This window comes from Mus pahari, chromosome 10 (assembly GCF_900095145.1).
Source record: "Mus pahari chromosome 10, PAHARI_EIJ_v1.1, whole genome shotgun sequence".
Lineage (NCBI taxonomy): Eukaryota > Metazoa > Chordata > Mammalia > Rodentia > Muridae > Mus > Mus pahari.
In genome coordinates, this window is record NC_034599.1 from 90,189,584 (window position 1) to 90,206,011 (window position 16,428).

General features: G+C 44.8%; 1 protein-coding gene and 1 long non-coding RNA gene across 2 annotated transcripts in view; one reads left to right on the plus strand and one right to left on the minus strand.

Annotated features, from left to right (window-relative positions):
• Nucleotides 1–16,428, minus strand: part of Zbtb38 (zinc finger and BTB domain containing 38) — a 118,201-nt gene that overhangs the window by 70,702 nt on the left and 31,071 nt on the right. The window lies entirely within an intron of this gene.
• Nucleotides 12,860–16,428, plus strand: part of LOC110327238 — a 23,735-nt gene continuing 20,166 nt past the window's right edge. The window contains exon 1 of the long non-coding RNA XR_002380819.1: nucleotides 12,860–12,972. This is a non-coding gene — a long non-coding RNA (uncharacterized LOC110327238). The remainder of the gene's footprint in view (nucleotides 12,973–16,428) is intronic.

Here is a 16,428-nt window from a genome sequence, read left to right on the forward strand (position 1 = left end):
TCTCACTTCCCCTGTCATGTGCCTTCCTTCTTGTGGCGCTCACCTTAGCAGAGACTTAATGGTATTTAAAGATGAGGAGAGATGAACTCACTGTCACCGTCCCTGGGCAGCCCCCAGTGCTCGGGGTGTGTTTGCGTCTCCATGTGCTGTAGAGGCAGGCCTTAGTTCTCTGCTCTCTTCAGCCTGGGTCTCAGTGGCTTTCGTCTTAGAAGACCTAGTCATACCCCAGTACCTGACATGAAGCTTACTAAGTACACTATGAATGAATGAATGAATGAATGAATGCTTTAAAATAAATGTGGAGGGCAGATACTGAAAACTTACTGTGAATGTTTAAGTCTCCACAGTAAATACTTTGTCAGTATTTCACTTATTATTGTGACAAAGCTGTGCTTCCTACATCTATAGATGAGGAAACGGGCTCTCAGATGCGTCGTCTTTTAAGTCTCACAGCTAACCAGTGGCAGAGCCTGGGTTGTCAGGCCTCAAATCCTCTTTTAGCTTCCATGCCGAGAGGCTGGTGTGAATGAAGGATTGCTGACTGATGCGCCTCCCAGGGGAGGCAAGACAAGAATAAAGGCCTTGAAACCTGGCCAACCCTACAGGAACACTGCAGAACCTTCAGGTATGTTCTATCTAGGCAAGGTAGGCCTCCTGTGCTCTTGATGGGCCAATACCATAGCTGGGGCTCGATAAGTGACCCATCTGTCCTGAGAAGCTGGAGCCAGAAGACAAAGCAGGGAAGCCCAGTGGCCGAAGCTCTGGTGTGTGGTGGGAGAGCAGGCGGAGCACCTCAGAGGAAGCCATGCCCACCTCGTCATTGTCTTCCTGAACTCCATGTGCAGCGATGAGATTAAAGGGATGGGTCTGGGCAGGTTGGAAAGCTAAGGGGGGGGGGGAAGGACACAGGAATGTTCTGGAGAACTGGAAGGCCCAGATGAGGAGGCGAAACAAATGTGTTTTCTGAGGACGAGAAGGGGCCTCAACAATAGCAGCGCCTTTCTTAGGCTATCTCTGTCCCACTGGGAATAGTGACAAGGCTCGATCACACCGAGAGCTCCTGCTGTGCCAAGGCAGGGGTGTCAGGAAGAAAGTCCGATCAAGAGTTGGGTCCCCATCAGGGTGGGCTCTTTGGCACCTTCTCCACGATGGTGGCTCGTGATTCTGTCTTGTACTTTTCCATGACTCTCCAATGCCTCATTTCAAGAGGAAGACGAAAGTCAGGAATTTCCAGCCCTGTAGGGAAAGGCACTGGAGACTTTGGTCTCAGTGACGTGGTTTCACAGCATTTCCTCTCTCTGGAGGCAGGGCAGGTTCTGGTCATGGAGACCTCTCCCCGTGGCTCACAGAGCCTGTCTCTGGTGATCACCTTTTCTTGAGAGCTCTTCGGTTCTGTGATTCTCAGGATTCACACATGTTTAGCGGAGTGTGGATCCTTAGGCAGGTGGAATTAGCAGATAATCTCAGAGGAGAACCCCACGTGCTTGTCAGCAAAGGAGAAGTGATAACAGCCAGCGTCCCTGTCTACAGAAGTGCCACGGGTGCCTCCTTGCTTTGCTTCCCTGGGGGCGGGGCGGGGCGGGGTGGGGGAGGGTTGGTGGTCTAGCCCACTCCACAGACACCAGTCTTTGTTTCTTTAAGAAGAAGACTAGAGGTTCACTGTTTTCCACTGTACCTAGTGACAGGGCAAACAGAGAAGGAAAAGAAAAAGCAGAAATAATCAGTAAAGGAAAGCAAGCTGCAGACCCTTGCTTTGCAGATGCTGTGGTTGATGCTAACTGGGGGAGGGGAGGGAAGAGGAGAAGGGAGGGAGGGAGGGAGGNAGGGAGGGAGGGAGGGAGGGAGNGAGAGAGAGAGAGAGAGAGAGAGAGAGAGAGAGAGAGAGAGGATAAAGCCAGAGAATTGAGCAGACCAACCCTTGGAGATACAGCGAAGTTTCCCAGAGACCTCTCCTTGCCTGTACCCTGCTGGGGAAACCTCCTTTTTGACTATAGAATATAACTGTATATTGCTAATTTTCTGGAAAACCTTTAAGGAATTCTTTAGACCTGTCTATACTTTTTGCCTCTGATTTCTCTCACTTCCTTCAGTCTTAAAAAAAAACACAGTTAAGATATGGGTTATATAGCAGAAAGTCCACCTACTTAAAAGGTAATTTGATGGATTTTAATATATTTACATGTATTTAATATATTTGCATGCACATAATCTATTTTGACAACATTTTCATCACACATGCCCCTCCCCCAGGAGAATCACTGTACATTTTAGCCATGGGCATCCACCAATGTCCCTTCTAGTTCTAGGGATCTCCCTCCTCTGGTGGTTCACACAGGTGGGATTCTGCAGTGCATGGTCCGTCCTGATTGGCTTCTTTCCCATAGTGTGGTGGCTTCAGAGTGTGTCCATGCTGTAGAATATTTCCATGTCTATTCCTTTTAAATCTGAAGACTATTCTACTGTACGAGCATAAGACATTTTGTTTATTATCTTTGAATCAGTTGGTGAAAGTTTGAATTCTCCCACCTCTTTCTTAGTATAATACTGAAGATTGAACTTAGAGTCTCACACAAGCCAGGCAAGTGTTCTACCACTGAGCTATATCCCCAGCATTTAAAAAAAAAAATCCTTTCTTTTGTTTCAAGCTGGTCTTGAATTCACTTTGTGTCCCAGGCTGACTTTGAACTGAGAGCTCTTCTACATCAGCCTGAGTTACTGAGACTGTAGGCATGTAATGAACAATATTGCCATGAACTTTGGTGTACAAGGTTATTGTTGATGGGAGGTGTGTGTGTGTGTTTGTGTGTGTGTGTGTGTGTGTGTGTGTGTGTGTGCACATGAGAGCAAGCACGTACTGAAGCTTTTGTTTCTCTTGGACAGATACCAAGGAGAATGATTGCTGAGCTGTGTTAGTTACTTTTATCGTTGCTATGAATATATGATAGAAAAAAAATTTAAGAAAAGATCCATTGTGGCTCATGTTTCAAAGGGTTTGGCTCATGGTTACTTGGGCCCGTGTACTTATGTAACATCTGGGTGCCAAGAACATGTGACAGGCAGAAAGCAGAGAGAAGGGAGAGAGAGAGAGCCTGGGGTGGTGGCTCAATTGGCACACACAAGAACCAGAGTTTGGATTCCTAAAGCCCATGTTAAAACAAAACAAAAAAAACAAAACAAAAACACAAAAACAAGGCAATGCAAAGCGAAGCAAAAGCAAAAGTCAGGCAAGCAAGGCACCATCTGTAATTCCAGTGATCAGGAGGTAGACACAGGAATCTCTGGGGCTGTTTAGACTAGTTGATACTGGCAAGCTGCAGTGAATCAACAAGTGAAGTGGAAAGTGACTGAGGAAGACAATGCCGACTTCAACCTTGGGTGAGTCCATGTGCACATGACCCCCACAGGTACACACATGCGCGCGTACTACCACCATGCAGATACACGGGCAAAAACGAAACCAAAGATAAATAATAAGTAAAAACTTTAAGAGAATCGGAGTAAGAGACGTGCATCAACAAGATCTCCCCAGGGCTCACCCATTGACTTATTTCCTCCAGCTGAGACCTACCTCCTAAAGTTCCCAGAACCTCCCAAAATAGTGCCACCCACTGGGGACCTAAACCTAGAGCACCTGAACCTGGAGGGACATCTCATTTTTCAAGTCATGACACAGCTGGGGTGGAAACTCTGGGCTTAACATTACTGAGGAACTGTTGAACTGTTTTGCAAAAACGCCTCCTCAGTTTGACACTCTCACCAGTCACATGTGAAGTTTCTAATTTCCCCATATCTATGGCAGCAGTCTCACTGTCTCTCCACCCCACCCCCTGCCCCCCGCCACCCCTTACCGTCTCTTTATTAGTCATCCTTGTAGGTGAGCCATGCGGTCCCATTGTGGCTTCTCCCTAATGACTAATGATGTAGCTGGCCATTTGTATACCTTCCCTAGAGAATTGTCTAAGCCTGTTATCTGCCCTTAAATTGTACCTTCTTATCTTTGAGTGGAGATGCTCTTTCTATTTTAAGTTTATTCTGGATCTAAATCCTTCATAGTCCACATTATCTCGTTGTGTGGGGGTCGTTCCTTCATATGCTTTAAAAATACTTATCATTTTTTATTCATGGATATGTGTGTCCGTATGAGTAAATACCATGTGTTTACACATGTTCTCAGAAGCCAAAAGTGGGTGTTGGGGCTGAAATTACAGATGGCTGTGAGCCATCTGGTAGGTGTACTAGAAATTAAACTCAGGCCTCACAAAAGAAATGAAAATGCCCTAAACTCCTGAGCCATCTCTCCAGCCCTTCACACGCGCTTTTATTTAAAAGAGGTTTAATGTTGTTTTTATTATTTATGTGTATGTGTGCATATCTTTGTAAGTGTATGTGCACCTTTTTGTGCAAGGCCCACAGAAGCCAGAAGAGGGTGTAGGATCCTCTAGTGTTGGAGTTACATGCTGCTGTCAGCTTCCCAATATGGAGCCAGGCTGTGACCACTCTGTAGGGTCAGCAAGGCTGGTAACTGGTGGTTGGTCACTCCAGTCCCACGTTTCTCCACATTCTTGATGTTACCTAAAGCACAAGAGCCTTATGTTCTGAAGAAGGGCCAATTCTTGTTCTCTTTTGTCGCTGCTGCTTTTCACATCATGGTTGAGAAACCTTTGTCTCACCCAAGGACACGAAGATGCCCACCTGGGTTTCCCGTAGCAGCCTTAGCGGTAGATGCTTAGCTCGGTGAATGGTTTTAGGTGGAATTCCAAGTTCAGTGCTCTCAGTGTGGATGCCTGGCTTGTCCCAGCATCCCTTAACGAAAAGACTGTTCTCAAACTGGCCTAAAATCAGGTTTATTTAAAAGGCATTTTGGTATCTCCCCTATTGACATGTCTTCACGATTGATCATAGCATTAGTGATTTTATTTCTGGTCTCTCTTTTTTTGTTTTGTTTTTGTTTCTTTGTTTTTCGAGACAGGGTTTCTCTGTGTAGCCCTGGCTGTCCTGGAACTCACTTTGTAGACAAGGCTGGCCTAGAACTCAGAAATCCGCCTGCCTCTGCCTCCCAAGTGCTGGGATTAAAGGCTTGCGCCACCACGCCCGGCTTGTTTCTGGTCTCTTAATGGGTCATTTTACCCATCAACCTAGGAGTCCTTATACTGGTACCACACTATTCTGTTTACAGCAGAATCATGTTAACCCTGCATACATGATGCCTTAGGTTTGATTGTCCACGCTGAGAGAAAGAATCAGGGTAGACAGAAGGGGAGGGGAGGGAGAACGGCAGGAGGGGAAGGAAAGAGAGAAAGACAAAGGTGGGTGTGTTGGGATATATCCTTTTCTTTTATTGAGTCATTTAAGTAACTCCTAAGAGGCGAAGGATACCTGCCACTTCTATCATGAAGGGGAAAAACACAAATTTCAGGGATAGGGCCCATCAAGCTTGAAGGACCAGAAGCCACGCCCCTCTTCTCTAGGCTCCTAGTTCCGCACTGTGTGCACAAGCACAATGTCATACTGAACTCCTGTGGGATTGATTTTCTGTCTTCAGAGACTCTCAAACACCCCATCCCATTTTATGTTCTCGGCTTCCCCAAGAAGTAGATGGATCAGATTCAAATCCCTATTTACTCACACATCTCACCAAGTGACCCTAGGCAAGTTACTAAACGAATTAAACTCCGGTTCCTCGGCTCTGTTATATGTAAAACCAGAGAGGCCGAGGAACTTGACGAACCTCACACAGCCTGGAATTGGCAGGATCAAGGAGAGAACTAGGGTCTTTGCCTCCTAGTGTCGATGTTCCACAGGCTCCCCTCGTGGAAATTCTTTTTTTAGAAGGATGATTCATCTGGCTGCCTTAGGAAGAATGTTTTTAAAAGCCAAGACCATTATGTTCTCCCCGCTATGTCTGAAAACACCAGGAAAGCACAAGACCAGCGACGCTTCGTGCCTCAAGGCGAAAGGTTATCAGTCCCAACATGAAAGACTATTAAAGCCAGAGTGTCTGAAGCAGAGACCAGCCAACGGGGATGGAGACTCAGTCTCTGCCTGATCCTGCTGCTCTGGTTGTGTCTGCAACAGCAGAGTGCTCCCTCTAGTGGCTTTGGTGAAAATAGCCCTTTTAAACAGATGTACAGCGTGAAGAGAGCAGAGAGCCGAGGGCTCTGGGTTTCTCTTCACAGTTCTCAAGCAAAGGTGATTTTCGTCCCCTGAGGAATGTTTGACGACATTCGGGGGCAAAACACTACTGCGCTGCTGCATAGGGGCGAGGAATGGTCATCCCCAGCAAAGATTCATGTGACCCAGCACGTCAGCGTCAGAGGTGCTGATGTGGAGGAGGAACACCCTCTCCCTCCTCCCTATCCCTCCCACCCTAACCCCTACCCCAAGCCCCTCCCACCCACCCCAGGAGGTGATTTGCCCTGACTTAAAAAAAAAAAAGACTGGTGCCTTCTTCTGTAGCTTCTGAAGGCTCAGACTGAACTGGCGATTTCTTTTTATGAGCTCTTACAAATCGGCCCACACCCTTAATTCCAGCACTTGGGAGACAGAGGCAAGTGCATCTCTTAAGTTCGAGGTCTACAGAGTTCCAGGACAGCCAGGGCTACACAGAGAAACCTTGCCTCAAAAACAAAACAAAACCAGAAACAAAAACCCAACTAGCAAACAAATAATCAACAAAATTGTTAAAAATCCAAAAGTAATACAGTAATCCATACTCCCAAATAAAAGCAGTAAAAGACCTTCTATTTCCCCATCCCTTTCTGTAATTCAAGTTGGCATCCTTGAGAGTTTTGTTACATTGAACTATGTTAAAATGCCAACTGGAGACCACTTAGACCAACGTGGCAATTTCCTTTGACTAAGAAGTCCACCTTGTCTGTGCATATACTGAAGCAGTGTCCATACACATACAACAGGGTCTTTGTCAGAGTCAACACTTCCCAACAGTTTTCCGTTTCGCTGAGTGACTGTCCCTTTAGATTAAAGATGAGCGATTTTCATGTGTTTCCAGAGCACTGGGAGACTCAGCCGTGTGGAGTTAAGACATCCACAACAATCAGGAGAGACACAGAATCAGATGGTACAGGCCCCGGATCTTGCTGCTGTGAGGAAAGCTTAGCTCAGGATTATAGCTTTCTGTAGGTAGTGTTAACTACAAAGTAATACGTCACTGTGTTGTCATGTTCATTATTTCATGCCAACATCTGGGTGACTAGTGGCTTGGAAGGCAGAAGGATTGTCACAATGACAAGGCCAGCCTGATGATCTACATAGTGAGTTCCAGAACAGCCTGGGCTACTGAGTGAAAGCTTGTCTTGTAAAAATATTTTTTTAACTTAAAAAAAAAAAAAAAGAACAGGAAAAAAAACCCCTATGTTTATAAGAAACAATGTAATAATGTCTCTCTGTTGACAGGAGAGAGGAAATTTTTTGCAAATTTATATAAAAACTGAAATAAAAATTTTAATTTTAATTTATTTTATATGTATGGGTGTTTTGTTTGCCTGTACATCTATGTAACACATGTGTTGCCTGGTGCCTGCTGAGGTCAGAAGTGGCTTTTGAACCCCCTGAAGCTGGAGTTACAAATGTTTGTGAGCTACCATGTGGGTGCTAAGAATTGAGTCAGGATCCTGTGGAAGAGCAGCCATTGCTGCTAACCTCTGAGCCTCCTCTCCAACCCACAAAAATATGGTAATGGACCAAGGCTGACTGACATTGAGAGTAATAACTCTTGGTTTAGCTGATCACATGTCATGTGACAGTCACAACTGAGAAACAAATGGGTTTATGTCTAGGAGCTAAAATATAATGTCATTCTGTCAAAACAATCATGTTTTGTTTCTATTTTCCTGTTTTAATTTCTATTGAATACACTGTCCAAGGTGAGAATGATCATTTTTCATTTCACACATCTTAAATTTTAAGTAGGTAATTCCCCTCAAAGTTAGAAATAAGTCACGCTCCATCTGGCAATGTGAGTTACAGTCTTCCCTCTTGCTCTAGATGTCACTACCGGATATTGTCATTCTTTTAGTCTTATGAATCTGATGAGCAATGTGACATTTTCCTGGCTGGACTCCCGTCTAGCACTTGAGACCACGGGCTCTGAAGCCAAACTCACCAAGGTTGAGCCTGTTACCTGCTGACTAATGTCTTGGCTATGTTTTCATACCTGAGAGTTTAGATACTTTTCACACCTGTCAAGCAAAGATAAGAGAGTCTTGCCCATTAGAGTCTCAGTGGAATTAAGTGAGCTCTTGAGTTCATATGCAGTTAAGAAAAGGGCCTGGATCCGGAAGCCCTCACTATGTGTTAATATTATAGGAGAGTTTGAATCGGAAGCTCTAACCATGTCGGCATAGGTGAATGTGAACAGGTTTTATTATTTTTGTTTGTTTGTTTGTTTGTTGTCGGTTTGGAGAACATCTGTGTGTCTTCTTTGTGAGCTTTTTCCCCTCGTCCTTTCATTATTTTTTCTGTGGATTTGTTTGTAGATAAGAGTATCAGTTTGTAGGTTCTTTTCAATGTCAAGGATATTTGGGCACACATGAGATATCTATTACAAATATACCCCTTGCACACTCTGACATCGGTCTTTTGACTTTAAGAGTAATACATGTATTTAAATGAGCCATATATTAACTTTGTATGTGGTCACTTTCCTTAATGGAGTCTAGGTTTCATCTCTTTGACCTTTCATGTTAAACAAATGTATTCATGAGTAGGAAATGAATTTTCATTGTTGTGTTTATTTTTGCTCCACTTTTCCACGCTTTACCATCATGACAAGGTTAGTGAGGGCACCACGTTGGAGTGTCTAACTTACTGCCTGCAGTGCATCTCTCATCTGATCATGTGAACGTGGTACCAAACCGCTCTCTTGTGCCTGGTTCTAAGAGTTCCCATATTCTGGTTCCTCCCTTCTTGCCCTGTGGTCTAACGGCATCCTCTCTGTAACTAGAACATGGCAGTTGAAGGTTTCTGGGGATCTTGTAACACACACAGGGTCAGGTTTTTCTTGGCCTTCATTCTCTTGTCTTCCCTCTCTCATTTGATTCCATTAGAAATGCCCATCTTCAGAAAAGGCCGCCTTTGCAGGTCTGAAGATGAGTTATTGTGGGTTCTCTTTGTCCCTTTGCAACAAATGGCATCATGTGCCCTGCCTTCTCTCTTTCTTGCAGACAGTGCTCATAACTTCATGCTGCGGACAATGGTTAAGATGTATTCTCTCATCCTGCCTTGAAGGCAAGGCAGAGAAATGCACTGTGGTCCAGGATGGGAGCACACAATAGAAGGTCTATTAGGGAGGTTATGCAGAAAAAAAAAATTCCTTCTCTTCAGCCGCATGCTTCTGTAACCAATTGTATTGAGAGAGACCTCGGAGATCAACGGAATCTTTCAACAAACATGGGGGAAGTCTAGGCACAAAAATCAGTACACTAAGTTGATGGAGAGAAACATGGAAGTCCTATGTCACATGGGTGAGACATGGTCCAATGTCAGACTTACCTATCTCTAGATTTCTTGTCTAGATGACAAGACATGTCTCTGTCATGTAAGCCTTTGTGGCTCAGTGTTCTTATTTGCAGCCAAGAGATGGTTCGCATTGGCCTCCCAGCCCATACCCTCACTTGCGTCATTGTCTCTGCAGAGCTGGTTGGGAGAATTCTAGCTTGAGCATTTAGTGGTATACCATGGGATACGTGAGATTCCAGAATAGGGAAATTATGGAGAAGAAAATGCTTAGGGCTGGAATGAGGTGGGAACTTGGGAAGGTGACAGCAAAAGGTTGGGGGCTTCTTTTTGAGGCAGTAAAAAACGTTCTAAAATTGACTGTGGTTACAGTCATTTATGTCTGAGAATATTATAAAATCCATGAATTATATAGAATTATATGCTCTAAATAGGTGATTTATATGGCATATTGATTCTGTCTCAGTGCTGATATGGGTTTTTTTTTCTTATTATTGTTTTTGTTGTCGTTGTTGTTGTTTAGTTTTATTTCGTCTGTCTTGGTACTAGTCTGATTTTTTTGTTGCTGTGATAAATCCCAAAGGGTTAAGAGGCCATGCGAGAAACATGGCAGGAGGCAGGCATGGATGCTGGGGCAGCTGACGACTCACATCTCAAACAGAAAGCTGGAAGCATAGAGTACGAACTCAAATGACAAAGGTCTTTACATTCTCAAAGTACAGTGACAGACTTTCTCCAGCAAGGCCACACCTCCTAAGCCATCCTAAAAGTGTCAGTCCCAAGCACTCAGATCTACAGGAGATATTCTCATTCAAACCATGTCATTTCACACTGCAGCCCCTATAGGCCTGTAGCCATATCATAATTTCAAAAGTCCCCTGTAGAGAGAATCGCTTGTGTGCTGTATGGAAGCATCACCTGTCAATAAAAAGCTGATGGCCTATTAGCTGAGGCAGGAAATAGGAGGTGGGAGTTCCTGTAAGAGGAACTCTGGGATAGAGTCAGGCATAGGTAAAGATTTGCCCTGAACTCTGAGGAGACAGTCATATGAAACTAAGAAGAGATAACTAGCCACATGGCCCTCATAGGATAGAATAATGGGCTAAGTTATGAGCTAGTTGAGGAACAAGCCCAAGCTTATGTATGACCTAGGTATTTATTCATAAATAATAAGTCTCAGAGTCATTATTCCAGGAACTGGGGTGTGGGTGGAAAAGCCTGTGGTTACATTCCCCATAGGAGGGGATGCTACAGGAAAGGACAAAGGGATGGGGTGGGAGTGGCCACTGCCTGACAGTGAGGATGCCCGCAGATGACAGAAACAGTGGAGAATTATAGAGGTGGACCTGGGGCATAAGATGGAGTTTAGTATTTGTCCGAGGGAGGAAGGAGGAAGGATGTCATGAGGAAGCTAGGATTTCTGCATGAAGATTACATGCTGAGAGGAGGCCTGGAGGGACACCAGGGAGCTCCTATGGAAGACACCAAATGTGAGCAGTTCTGTGGATTAGGAATGATTTCTTGGCCATAGTGTGACAGCATATTCTTAAAAGTTGACTTTGAGCTATATATTGTATGTATTATGAATGGAACTTTAAAAATGATTTATACTTTGATATAACCTAATTTATACTATTAGCAAGAAGAGATGAAGGAAATATTGACTTATGAAACCAGCAATCCTAGCCAGGAGGGCGTGGGTTAAGGAAATTTGGACTAAGCTCAGATAGTGTTGACTTATGGAGGCCACAGACTGCAGTGGAAGCTGGGAGATGAGCACATTGTTCTGAAAAGTCACACTTGCAGGAGGGCAACAGGGCTGTCCTTAAGACCAGTGGCATCCATGACAGTTACCAAGAAAGCACCAGAGCTGCTGGAGACCACAGTGAGCCAGGACTGTCACATGACACCCGTGAAGTCTCGTAATTATAGTCATGTTCACATCTTCAGTACTGCACTTATGTCTGCTAAGGCACTATGCTGTCCAGCTTCAGTGCGTGTCATGGTCTCTATAATCCAGTGGTAAAGACAGATGTGAGACAGATGTAAACAAAAAGCCATAACTTGAACATGGTGTTTGTTTTTTTCTTTCCTTCTCCTGCTTCCTCTCCCTATCACCTCGTCTTTTGGGAAAACTGATGCTGGTTGTTTTGGGAAGTGACTTTTTTTTTTTATTTCTTACAGTGTCAACTTTTGCATTTTGGTTAGTAGACAAGACAGATGGTCATTTTAGTAAGACTTTCTAGAACTCCTTCCCTTTCTGTACCTTCCAGAGTATGTGGGTTGGAGAAGTTCTCTGGTTTGGCTGACACAGAGATGCAAACTGGAACAGGAACAAACCCAAGGCAAAGGGTTTAGCATCCCCTGAAAAAAGAGAGGTTGAGGATTGGGTTGGAGGTCAAAGGTTGACTTGGATGGAAAGAAAAAGGGAGAGGAAGGAAAGGAAAAGGCATTTGAGAAGAGAGTGATGGAGGCAGGAAGAGAGAGCAAAGCATCCTTGGGAACCAAGGGATTTGGCGGAAGGGACTCTGGTCTATCTGAAGGAAGCTTTGCTGTGTGTTGCATTAGGGGACCCTTTCACCATGGGCCATACAATGCTGCTTCTCAAGGTGCTCTGGTCTGAGTGTGTCATTCAAAGTTTACAGTTCATAGTTGGAATTTTAATCCCCTATGCAGCAGTGTTGGGAAGTGAGGCCTTTTGGAAGGTGTTTGAGTAAGGAGGGCACAGCCTTCGTGAATGGATCAGTGCTGTTATGAGAGAACATGAGAAAGAGAATGAGCTCTCTTTCTCCCCTGTCTTCTGTCACACGGAGATACAGAGGTCTCTACTCTCTAAATAAATTCAGGGTTCAAGCTACCATCTCGGAAACAAACGAACAAAAATCACCCTAACCAGTCAGTACCTTGATCTTAGATTCTACAGCAATCAGAACTGTGAGAATTACATTTCTAAATAAGTCAGCATGTCTGGGATATACTGTTAGAGCAGCACAAATGGTCTAAGACAAGAGGTCAGATTTTTACATTTTATTTATTTATTTTCGTTGTTTTTTAAATGAAAGCCGTTAACAAGACTGAAGGCAGTTCAGGTTTGGGGGTGTTATGTCCCCTTCTGTTTTACAGTCAAATTATATATCTCTCTGCATGTTTGATATCTGAGTTCATTGGCCTGAGTGTGTCATGGTTAGCGTCAGTTGTTAACTTGACATATGGGAGGAGGGAACCTCAACTGGGAAACTGCCTCCATCAGAGAGAGTACTCTGTGGCCAAGTCTGGGGAACATTTTTCCTTGATTGCTAATTGGTGTAGGAGGTCCTGGTCCACTGTGGGCGGTGTCAGTGCTGGGCAGGTGAGCATGAACTGTATAAGATAGAGAGCTGAACATCCAGAACGTAAGCCAGTAAGCAACATTCTCCCACAGTCTCTGCTTCAGCTCCTGCCTCCAGGCTTCTGCCTTGAGCTCCTGATCTGACTTTCCTCAGTGATGGACTGTAACCCGTGAGCTGAAATATACCATTTCCTCACAAAGTTGCATTTGGTCATAGTATTTCTCTCAGAAACAGAAAGAAAACTGGGGCTATTGGGGGAGGGGGTATGATTTTAATGAGTGCAGTGGTGAGGGAGCCTGTTGGGTGTGGCCATTCTTCCACCTGAAGAAAGCAGGCTTCATCTACTTTGTTCCTGCAGACCTTCTAGGTAAAGACAGTCCCTTTTGTTTCTTCCCTGGTCTTCTCCCTGTTTCACATCATGCCTGGGATCCCTTTGGCTTTAAGTTCCTTTTCAGCTCTTCTTACCTGTGTGTACCCATCTTCCCTTCCCTCTCTCTATTGCTCTTCTTCTGCCAGTCTAGGCAAACCCCTTCTTTTAAGGGCTGTTCTTGTCATCCTCACTTTTTGATGTATTTTCTTTTGAGCTTGAAATCCTCTCATTTACCCTTTATTCTAGATATATTCACCTAAACACATGCTGGCTTTCATGACTCTCACTTATCCATTCTATAGAATTTGGTTTTGAGAGTTCCAGTTATCAACTATTTTTTCCCCATAATCTACACATACCTGAACTCAGATATCTGTTCATGTATCTCCAAAAGGAGTGAGGTGGTCGATATCTATCTATCTATCTATCTATCTATCTATCTATCTATCTATCTATCTATATCTCCCTGTGGGGAGCGGGAGCGGCCACAAGAGCCAAGAGGGTGCCCTGGCTCATTGCCAAGCCCTGTGATCCCTACTTACCAAGAACCTGAGCCTGCACACTTGAACGATCCTGTACTGTCCGCCTGATGAGTCACTGGCCTATCACCATGCACCCTGCCTGCATGCATAGCTTGTGTTCAGAGCATGCTGAACGCTGATTGGATCCAGGAGAGGGGGGAGGGATGAGATCAGAGGGCAGAGGGAAAAACAAAAGAGAAACTGGATGAGCCAGAAATAAAGACAGAAGCTGCTTGAAACCCTCCTTGGCATTTGTGTCGTTTTTCCCCATCTCTGCAGGTCGGAGTGCAGGGTTGCAGCATCTGGTAGCCCGTACGGGGAAGAAAAGAAGAAAAGGCCAAGAAAGAAGCAGAAAAGAAAGCAAAAGCAGAAGCCAGGTGGAAGGAACAGGAAGCCAAAGAAAAGCAAAGACAAGCTGAATTAGAAGCTGTTCGGTTGGCTAAGGAGAAAGAAGAGGAACAAGTTAGAAAAAGAAAAGGCAGAAACTTCAGAACTCGTGCAAGAGCTGGAACGAGAAAAAGGAGCTACAGGGGAGTTCCGTGGTAAGTAAGAATTAATCTAGCGCTAGGAAGAGGCTCCCCAGTAGAGGGACAAAGTTAGGCTCCCGGTGTAGGGACGAAGTTAGGCTCCCAGTGTAGGGATGGAGTTAGGAAAGTCTAACCTCCAAAGGGGACGGAAAATCTCAGATACGAAGGCATGGGATCCGCAGCTTCAAAAGTGAAAGTAAAAACCACATTAGTGCAGCTTCTCAAATGAAGCAGAGTTAAATAAAAAAAGAAAGAAACTCTAGACAAATTCTTGGAAACAATAATTAAAGAGGCACCCTGGTTTCTAGAAGAGGGCTATGTGAACCCCCGATATTGGGAACGACTAGGTCAAGACTTAAAGGCAGCAGATTCGACTACCCTATTACCATCAGGCACGCTAGCCATTTGGAATTTAGTCAAATTTTGCCTGACAGACAAGAGTGGAAAGTATACTGCTGAGAAAGAAAAAGGGGTAGAAACATTAGAGGAAGTAAAGGAGGTTATGTCTCAACATAGTGATCAGCAGAAAAGAAAGGAGGCTAAAAGACAGGAGAGTACTGATGAGAGTACAGAGGAATCCTCAGATAGTGGAGAAGAAGTAATTAGCATAATATCTAAGTTGAGCTTTAAGCGAGGAAGACCGCCTGAGCCCTCGGTGCCTCCCTTACCCTCACCTCCTCCTTATACTGGGAACGAGGGGAGTGAGGGGAAATGCAGTCGACATGTCTCAGTGTGGCGAAATCTGCCTCACAAGATTGGAGCCTTCCCAGTATTACAAGACCAGCAAGGGCAGCGATATCATGAGCCATTAGAGTGGAAAACAATTCAAAAACTTAAAGAATCAGTAACTACTTATGGCTCTCAAGCTCCCTTCACTGTAACTCAAGTGGAAGGATTGCAGAGATTCTGTATGACTCCTTTTGATTGGCAGAATTTATGTAAGGTGGTTTTATCTGGAGGGGTCTACTTAAGTTGGAAGGCTGCATACCTTGAATACACTCTTGAACAGGCTGCTGTGAATGCCACCAGTGGCCAGCCTGCTTGGAGTGTAGACATGCTCATGGGGCAAGGAAATTTTGTGAACAACCAGAGAGGATATCCTCTACAAGTATAAGAACAAATTAATAATTTTGCCCTCAAGGCGTGGATAATGCTTTCAGGGACAGGAGATCTAGGATCCAGCTTGTCTAAAGTTATACAAGGGGAGAAAGAATCTTTCTCTGATTTTTTAGCTAGGATGGTTGAGACTGCAAGTAGAGTCTTCCCAGATGTGGATGCAGCCATGCCACACGTCAAACAATTAGCCTATGAACAAGCAAACAAGGCTTGCAGGAATGCCATACAACCCTACAAAAATAAGACAATGGATGTCTGGATAAGAGTGTGTAGAGATGTCATGGATACCCCTCTTACTAATCAAGGGTTGGCTGCAACTATTTTAACAGGCATACAAGCTGGTCAACAAGGTCAAGGAAACCAACCTACTGCTCAGAAGGGCCTAACCGGTGGATGCTTTTCCTGTGGCCAGGCTGGGCATTTTAAGAGATTGTCCCAATCCCGTGAGGTGCCCGAAATTATGTCCATGATGTCATAAAGGCAATCATTGGGCAGGGAACTGCCAATCCAAGTGGGATGTAGATAGTCGTCCCCTTGAGCCAGTCCAGACAGGAACCAAGCCAAAAAACGGGCCACGGGGCCCTCTGCCCCAGGGCCCTCAAATATATGGAGCACTGCAGCAAACACCCACCCTGTGGCCCATCCTGCAACAAGTACCCAGACACCCTCACATGAGGGCGCCCTCCCCCAGAAGAGCTACAACAGGAAGTGCAGGATTGGACATCTGCGCCACCACCAGACTCATATTAATCCCGGAGATGGGGGTGCAAGTAATTACTTCTGATTTTAAAGCTCCTACCCCCAAAATACAGTGGCTAGTATTAGGACGCAGTTCAGCCACTTTAAGAGGACTAATAGTGCACCCTGGAGTAATCGATCCTGATTATGAGAGAGAGGTGAAGATTATGGTCTCATCCCCAAGAGGAGTGTCCGCAATCTCACCTGGAGATAGGATAGCACAAATGTTGTTACTCCCTAGCTATCATGCTCACTTTCCCACAAAAGGCCTAATCAGAGGAAAGAAGGGGTTTGGATCCACTGGGGACCCAGGAGTGTGGTTCTCTATGGATTTAGAAGAACATCCCCTTTAT